We start from the raw sequence: 9,589 nt of genomic DNA on the forward strand, positions 1-9,589 counted from the left end.
TTTAATTTAATAATTCTAGTAGCTTGTAGCGCTATTACAGATCGTCCGATCGTTCGATCGTTCAATTGGTTATAAGCACGACTGTCAGGATTTGAGTAGAATATCTGTTGTAGTGTTTTTCTAGTGGTCGCGACTAAATAGCTTTCGTATCGTGCTTTTCCTCCAAAGATGTGCTATTCTACGTTGCTGTAGATGCGTTTGGCTTCCACCAATCATATTCATTCGTACACATAAGTAAGCACTGGTAGAAACGGACTCCATTAAGCTATATTTTTCAAGTGGAAAGATGCGTGCTACAGATGTCTGTTACGGATGGCCCTACTATTAATACATCGCATAGTAGAGCTACACATTTCCCTCGAACAACTACATAGCATTAGTATTAGTGAAAATGGTATACTTTCACCGCTTAATTATTATCGCTTCGTAGCATAGCTACACAGCACATCTCAGGCAGAAAAACCCCTTATTTGCAGGCATGCTTCATCGTAAGTCACATCATCGCTTACCATCAACCGAGATTGTGGCCAAACGCTGACCCATTAAACCATTACCAATAAAAATACTATCAGAACCAACACAAGATTAAAATAATGATGTCGATATTATATTTGTAATACATAACTCAGCATCTAATCTTCAAAACAAAGGAATTAAAAAAAAATCTCTTTCAGGGATTAATAATACCTCTAGAAGGGACTAAGCAAGTATATTTTATTCATAAAACGACTTAGAAAAACCTTTTTATACATGAAGATATGAGAAATTAATTATCTTTCTTTACATTGAATTAATTCCTTTGTTACCGGACGGTAAAAGCGGTAAAAGGACTTTTACCGTCTCATCGGGGATGGAGGCTTAGAATTTTGAGATAATCGTATTATCTCAAAGTTAAATATGGATTGGAGATTAAATATAATTCCTATTGACCAGTATTTATGAGTACTTGCGGGCTATTTGTATGCCGTTCGTGTAACAGGGAGATGTAGACTTTATCAAACGTTTGATATCTTAGGTTTGCTACTGAAGTAGTTTGGGGATATATGTAAACTGCGGGTAATGTATGCAGTATTTTCAAGTAAGTAATAATGTTGTCTACTACGTATTTTTGAAAGATGTACTATTTTTTTTACTTTTTTTTTTTATTATCTGTAGGTTCACGCTTGACCACTATCTCACCTGATGGGAAGCGACGATGCGGTCGACGATGGAGCGCGCTTACCTAGAATTAACCTATTCACTCTTGATTTAATACGTAAAAATAGCCCATATTATTAGTTCCTATGCTTGGTGTTTCTTTTTTTTATTTTAAATAAAAAAAATAATACAAAATCACATACACAACACTCCTAGACCCAGAAAAACAATTTGTAAATGACATTTTAAAGAATTGTCCCTTTCAGGAACCGAAATCAAAAGACGTGGCGCATTAGGCGTCTGCACCAGTTGTGCACGCATGCATATTATTAAAAAAAAAACAGATAATTATGTCAAGTTTATTATATTTTTGTAAATAACACTTTCCGTCTTTAATGTACCCCTTTGACCACATAGAACAATGTGCATAACACCCACAAACCCCGGTTAATAGCAACTAAAAACTATCCAACACTTGTCTGAGAGACATCACTGAACCGCCCGTAATTAAAAACATTCCGCAAAATTGTTAACAATTGTGTTAATGAATGTACGTACGCAGGTCAACGGTCTCCTTTCCGTCAAAATCTTTATAGGATTTTCATCTTTATTGTTTTTGTATAAAGTCGAAAATTCGATGAAAAAAATTGACGGATTAGAGTAGGTTGATTTGCTGTCCTGAAGTACTTGAACTTGACTGTACGCGACTGTGCCCTCAAACGATGAACCAGAAGTATCCATGGTACTTAGCGCTTAATACTATTGTACTTAATAGTAGTTTACTTTTGATTTTAGTTAACACATAGGCTTTACCACCAGAGATGTGCTATGTAGCTAACTACTGGGATGTAATCGCTAGGCAATGAAACTAAGTGACCGTTTCCATTGATACTAAGCTATGTAGCGGTGCGAACAAGATGTGCTATGAAGATGCGCCGCCACAAAGAAGCTGTGCGAGGAAGATTCGTAGCTCAAGTATACGAAGTATCGGGTGGCAATACGTGCTGCTACTAAGAATTTTAAAACACTTAATAATACTTTACCCAACCCAGAAGTCAATTTGGAGAGCAGCGTTTCTCGGTAGGCGCACAAAATAGTTACCTACTAAAACGTAAGTGTAAAACCTCATCCGTAGTTTATCACGGGCACATTAACTAAACTAAGACGTCTGTTAAATGTTACGTGGACCACGCAGTTAGGGGCGTAAGTAAATTGTTAATTTCTAGAACGCTTGACCCAATTCCCAGCTTGCCGCTAGAGGGCATAGACTAACATTTAACAGAGAAGCAAGTCCTTTAATGATTTTCGAAAATAAACTTGAACTACCTATCTGTTTGTTGACTTTATATTATGGTGTTTGGGACTAAAGTGATTTTGTGTAATAACTATGTGTATGTGGTGATTGGCGTGGTGGCCTGGAGGTTTACGCCGCCCTCATACATGAGAAGCGGGCGTTTTATACCTTCGGGCCACCACGCCAATCACCTATTGCTTGAAATCTAGCAACTGCAAGTACCAATGTGACCCTTTCCTATCTAGCGAGTTTACCGGGGCTCCGGTTTGAAAAGCAGAAGTAGAAACGTGGTGGTTTTTAGTCAGTAAGAGTCTGACACTCCCTCTCGCATCATCCAAGGCGGGAGAAGACATTGGATGAGTTTTACTTCTAAAAAAACAGTTGTAGTAGGTAAAAACTACACAGCATTTCTGTCTTTGTATACTCTTTGCCTCTTAGCACAGCTTTCATGCACTGCTTGACTTATGATTTATTTTGCAAATACGTTACTATTGTAACTGCCGGCTGTTAGTTTGTTTTATTCGTACATATTACGAAACAACTGGCGCATTCTATGAACTGCCAGTATTGCTGTCAAATTATATTTTGGCAGAGATTTATTGCTGTCGGCTCGTACAGTACAAGAACGTATACTAAGCGTGAAAACCTAAATTAATATTACACTGTACTTAGGTAAAACACAACTTAAGTGTGGGAGAGCCATGCTTACAGATACTAACGCCTACAGATACTAATATCACGGCCTCACAGAAAACCGACGTGAAATAACGCTTGCGTTGTGTTTCCCAATCTTCCCAATCCCCGATTCCCCAACAATCCTTAAATTCCAAACCCCCAAAAGGCCAGCAACGCACTTGTAATGCCTCTGGTGTTTCGGGTCTCCATAGGCGGCGAGGATTGCTTACCATCAGGTGATTCGTCTGCTCGTTTACCTCTTTTTAAAGTAGGCAACATCAGTTCTGATTACCAAATAAAAATTCTACAAATGTTAACAATAGCTTGAATAGTTTCTAGATCGGTCTAGCTCTCAAGATTATCAATTCTCTAAGTCAATATGATGTAATCGTAGCTGGACAGGATTCCCAAAGCGCTTGCTAACATTACAATATGGCCACAATCATTTGAATAGAGACGATGTACTGAACCGCTGCATATCCTGGTGCCTCGAGGCTTTATAAGGTCTGGTACGAGACATAAACTTATACCAAGACCAACTAAACTTATTATTTTATTCTGTAATACGCTACAACATAGTACTTTAACATAATACGTTTTTTACGTTAATATTGTAAAAGTAAGGTAAAATGCAATCGTACCTATTCTTTGAAGATACAGTGAGAATACTTCTAATCATTAATTCTATTAAATGATTTTGTTTATAAAAGACCTATTTTCATTTTAATATAATTTTCATATTAGGTCAAAATCGCCGTTTCTAATAAACCATCTAATAAAAATATGTAGATAGTGGAATAATGTTAAGGCTTTTTAAGCTTACTTCAAAGAAGGGGTCTCAGATTGATCTGAACGCGATTATCTCGCGTCTGGCTAAACCGAATTCATTGCGATTTTCAACATAGTATTTCTTGGACTTAAGAAAAGGTTTAGGCTTAGGTTTAAGGATATCATTTGACTTAAAAAAATTGAGGCGATAAAGAAAATTAGAAATTAAGTTATTTCTATATTAGTAGGAATATTATACATTGTTCAACACTGATAATAAAAATCCTAGCATTACTATATGTCCGCCAATCAGCTATTAACTGGACCATTTAAAAGGCAATCTTGATAACGGTTAACAAAGTTTAACCTGAGTTAAAACTGTAAATCCCGACGGATCAAAATCTCGTTGAAATCCGACTAAAACGTGAATTTTATAGTGCAGTGTTTAAACTCAACTTTTCGTTGTTTTCAAATTTAATTTATTTTTAATTGTAATTTTTGTAATGAGCTCACGTTTGCCAGATGAACGAGAAACCTGGTTGAAAAGAAAATGGTGATAATATTAAACCTAATATCATGTATTATTATATACCTATTATTATTATTTACTAAATATTCATCATAGTCCACCTTGATGACATTGCAAAACCGTGCGTGACTAAAATAGCTCCTACTATATTTAAAGGTGAGCCTCCACTTGAATTCAACTTAAACAGTCCTCAAAATCCTAAAATTAAGGCATTTCCACACAAATCCGTGAGTGTACTCTTCAGAAGGGCACCCACTCTTCAATTCTTTTGAACTCTCACAAAAGGCCGATTAATTGTTTAATTCATCTTCGTAGGAACAAGTTCAAACTACGGCTTATTCTAATACTGGATATGGAATTATACAACGTATAACACAATACCCATATACATCAAGAAGCCCTGATGAATACATGTTGAATAGAATCTCTACACAAAGTTTCAGCTTAAAATAAGTTAAAAAAAATAGTACCAAATACTTGGTATCGCATAGTTCTTGATTTCAAAACATACAAACGTGTCACAACACTACAGGGATCACTCGCTAATATTACGAAACATTTCTATTGTCAATCTGATCGCCTAGTACACTGTCAACACCAATTTTGATTCGTGCGCCGGCGCGATTTGATAAATTTATAACTTGGTACCATGAAAACATGAGGCTAAAAAACCCTTCTCGTATCGTTTGTTATGTTATTAAGAAACCGTGCAATTGATATGTATACCCCCTTTTTGTTACACGTTGTATAATCATAAGATTAACAATTATTATTCACAAGTTGTGCCCGCGACATCGTACGCGTAATAACGTTTACCAACGGAAATCTGGATCACGTGGGAATTCTGGGATAAAAACCTATTTTGTGCTCAACAATCTACTCTTTTATGAATATTCAATTAATACCTATATTAAATACGTTGCGCTAAATTTAAATACAAAAAAAATCTATATAACAAGCCTATATTTAATAATTGGTACAGGACAACAAAGTTTGTATTTTACTGCTTATTTTTTTCGGGTTAAAGAAGAAAGAACCCAGTGTTGTGCTTAGAATGATAAAGTATAAATTATACCAAGTTTCATCGTAATCGGACCGGTAGTTTTTGCGTGATGCGTGAACATACAGACAGACAAAATATTTTTAATCACATTTTTGGCTTTAGTATCTATCTAGTAACAGCAAACTAAATAGTGATTTTATTGCATTTTTAAAGTTTCAATGTACAGATTGGTTTTCTACAATTTTATTATATGTACTAGCTTTTGTCCGCGACTTCGTTCGCGTGGAATAGTGACTTCCGGCAAATTTTTGGTTTTACCCACATAGTTCCCGATCTCGCGAATCTCTTCAAAAATGAGATGTGGAAGATATTCCAGGGAACTCTTCAAAAATCAACATAATGAGCTCTGCGTTTGAATTTAATAGATGTATACTCACTTAGGGCATTGAAAAAATAGTTTAAAAACGGACTTAAACTAAAGAAATATTATCTTTCCGAACTTAAGATGAAAACTAACTTAAAACTAAAGAAAGCTACGAATTACGAATTTATAACAATTAAAAAAGAAATTATATTACAATCTATCCTCTATGCTATAATAACCAACTTAAACTAAATAATTTAAAAGAAACGACTTAAATCTAATCTAATTAATTATAAATTAGAGTTACAATTTTATTAAAAAAACTAACTACAGTAACTACTAATATTCGATATCAAACTAAACCTACGTTAAATAGTTTAACCAGAAGACCAGGAAAACCCAACAAATAAACTTATTAATTGACAAAAATGTTAATTGAAGCATACCACAATATATTCGTGAAAACCGCACCCAACTCGGATCAGCCGTTTCTGAGATTAGCGCGCATAGACAAACAGACAAACAGACAAACAGATTAAACAGACAAACAAGACAGAAAAAAAATGTTAATATACATTTGTAATGGGTTCGACATCGATTCATAACAATAACCCCTGCTATTTTTTTTATTTTTATTTTCAATGTACAGTACAGCACTTTTCTACGATTTTATTATATGTATAGATAGATTAAAAATTAAATATTCTGTAATAGATTATCCGCTTTATTTATCGAATCTTTAGCCAGACATACTTAGTTATAAGTTCCGTCTCATATAAAACTCAAAAGCTAAAACAAATTAATTTCTGAAGCATATAATGTTAATGTAAAAGCCAGATTCATTTACTATTGTTAAACACGTATTCTTAGATCCAGCCAAAACCGCAGTTATCGTTAATATTTACTGTCTAAATACTAGTTGTAGGTATTGCAAGTCTCGGAGGCGCTCAGGTTAGAATACTAACAGCTTGTTATAAGCACTAAGTACTTGTAGACTTAGGCTTTTGTGTTTACCTACAGAAATAGGATTCTTTGCTTGTGCAATCAGATTCCTTGTGAGTTTCGTTTACTTTGTTAATTTTCATATTGTTGGCCTCTCTTTTTTTAATTCTTAAGTGTGGAAGAGCCTTGCTTCGGCACGAATGGGCTGGTTCGGAGTAATACCATGGCCTTACAAAAAACCGACGTGAAATAACGCTTGCGTTGTGTTTCCCAATCTTCCCGATCCCCGATTCCCCAACAACCCTTAAATTCCTAGCTCCCAAAAGGCCGGCAACGCACTTGTAACGCTTTCTATGTTTGACGCATTGACGCATCGGCTAAGCAACTGATTGTGGCACCACGTATTATGGCTACAATAGGTATGATTTTTTGGAAATGTACTTAAGTCATAGGAGAAATTCTTAGTGCCATGTATAGAAGACCAGTCTTCCTAAAAAAATAACTTACATACATTACCTCACGCCTGTCTCCCATGGGGGTAGGCAGAGGCAATGGAACACCAATTGCTACGAATTTAACATACCTCTTTCACTTCAACAGTCATCAGTTTTTCCATGCATGCTCGTCGATTAAGGGTACTTTTAATTTGGCCCTTCTTTAATATATCGCCAATCTGGTTTCTTATGGTCTCTATATACATAGTTATAAATAAATAAAACGTTCCAAAACAGTGTCGCAAGTTCCTATAAATAGCAGAAGTTTCTCCTTACAGTTTGTACCGTCGGCGGCAGCGGATTAATTTTCCATTACATAAATTACTTACTTTCGTGAAACATTGCCCAAAACACCGTAATCTGAACTATGTACGTAAAGGTGTCGACATGTAACGTGGATTTAAGTTACCAGTCACCTTTCATGGCGTGTAACTTAAACCTGTAACTTAGTGCTGAGCCCAGTAATTTTCTTCATGAATTGACACGCCTCTGCTTCGATAAATATTTACATTTTGATTTTACAGTGGATTTTCTCGATTAGATTTATCAATTTTTGTGATGACTTGTTTTAAATTGGGTACGTTTTTTTTCAGGTTCGCTGTTTCTGGTTAAAAGGTTTAACCAAATTTTAATTAAAACTTACTTAGCGTAAAGAATAATCTAAACTAACGTTTTACTTGTACTGTTAGGTGTTATTTGTATATTGGTGGAAATTAAAATGTCGTTAAATGTAACTTAGCTTACAGTATCAATAGATGACAGTACAAATTACAATGCCTTATGTTGATATTATTTCAAATTGCAATAGATAATTGGTAAAAAAATCGTCATAATAATTTTTCTATTAAAATTATTACTCGTATACAACCAAAGGGCCTCTTGAAAATAATAAACAAAAGAAAAATCTTGTCACTCGACGCGTGATGAGCTAATGTCGTCAAAGTTGCGGAGACACGCGCACGCCCTCAGCGTGCATCAGAATTATTAGCCTAATATAATATTTATAACCCTAGAATACGGACAGTATTATATCAAGGAGATTTACTAAGGGATATACTTTTTTCATGAGAGAAATTGTGAGACTTAATCTAAGTTTATTATCATTTTTGATCAAACTGTCGGAGAAGTTTCCTGTGATTTTTAAAACTTATTTTTAAAAACAATTGCCATTTTATAAATTGTATATACAATTTAGACTTATATTCAAAACGAGTATTCTTCCGACTTTAAATTGTTAAGGAAACTGATTCCTAAATCCGTAATGATAGAGTTTAAATTAATGATGACGAGTGGTTAATTCAAAATTAATTAAGGTAAGTACTTCATCATCACATTGGAGTAAAATGATAACAGTTATGTTCAACATTAATCAAAGTTGTATAAAAAGTCAATTTCTTCGTATAAAAGGTCAAGGTCAAAAAATTGACATAATGACCTCTCGTTCAGACTGTGGGGTATTATTTAACATTCAGTTTTTAGATGATTCAAAACACCGTCTGCAGTATTTCATACATCGCTTCATAAATTTTTCTTTGATGTCTGTGAACTCTGAAGATTTATACGTGTTTGGGTCAGAATTGGATTTTTTATTTTATAAATATTTGTAACGTAATCTTGTCATTTTAATATTAAGTACCCAACATAGAAACAACTTGAATTATTAATTTCATTATCTTATTTTTAATTCTAAATAAAAGTAATTTTCATTGTTTCACGAAATTATATTTTTTTATCAGGTCACTACAACGAAATAACAAAACATTGTCTGCAATCAAAGATGTTTCTTTATTCGGCCTCGATAAAACTGTTCAGCATTCCTCGTCACGTAACGAAACAACATCTATGGTAAACATTCACAAATGAGATCATTCATTTGTTTTTCTTCGATTCCCAATAAATACTGACCCTTCAAATCAGATTTCGACCTTGACCTTGAGTTGGCCTGCCATAAAATGCCATAAAATTGTATCATTAGCTAAAAGGGAGTAATACTTTCGTATGGCGGCCACTATTACCGATGCCGTCAGCTCCGGTTCCACGGGTAAAACGTTTCCCGCCGCCTCCAAGGCAATTGTTAGGAATTGAAGTTGACAGGTCCATTATAAGCTTTCTACGTTGTTAGGGAACTACAAACTTTGAATGAAATAATAATTTTATATTAAATTCTTGTGATTATTTATAGAAAAATGTACTTTATGGACTGATTTAGTTTAGTTTTCTGTTAAGAAATATTCAAAAACATATCTATTATTTGTATTGTTGTGCTTGACTATTTATTGAGAAGAGAGTTTTGAGATTGATTCGATAGTAGATTTAAGGGGAGGAGGGATCATCTAATGTCTTCTCCCACCTTTGGCGAGGCGAGAGGGAGTGTCAGATTCTT

The sequence above is a fragment of the Spodoptera frugiperda genome, chromosome 12 (genome assembly GCF_023101765.2).
Source record: "Spodoptera frugiperda isolate SF20-4 chromosome 12, AGI-APGP_CSIRO_Sfru_2.0, whole genome shotgun sequence".
Lineage (NCBI taxonomy): Eukaryota > Metazoa > Arthropoda > Insecta > Lepidoptera > Noctuidae > Spodoptera > Spodoptera frugiperda.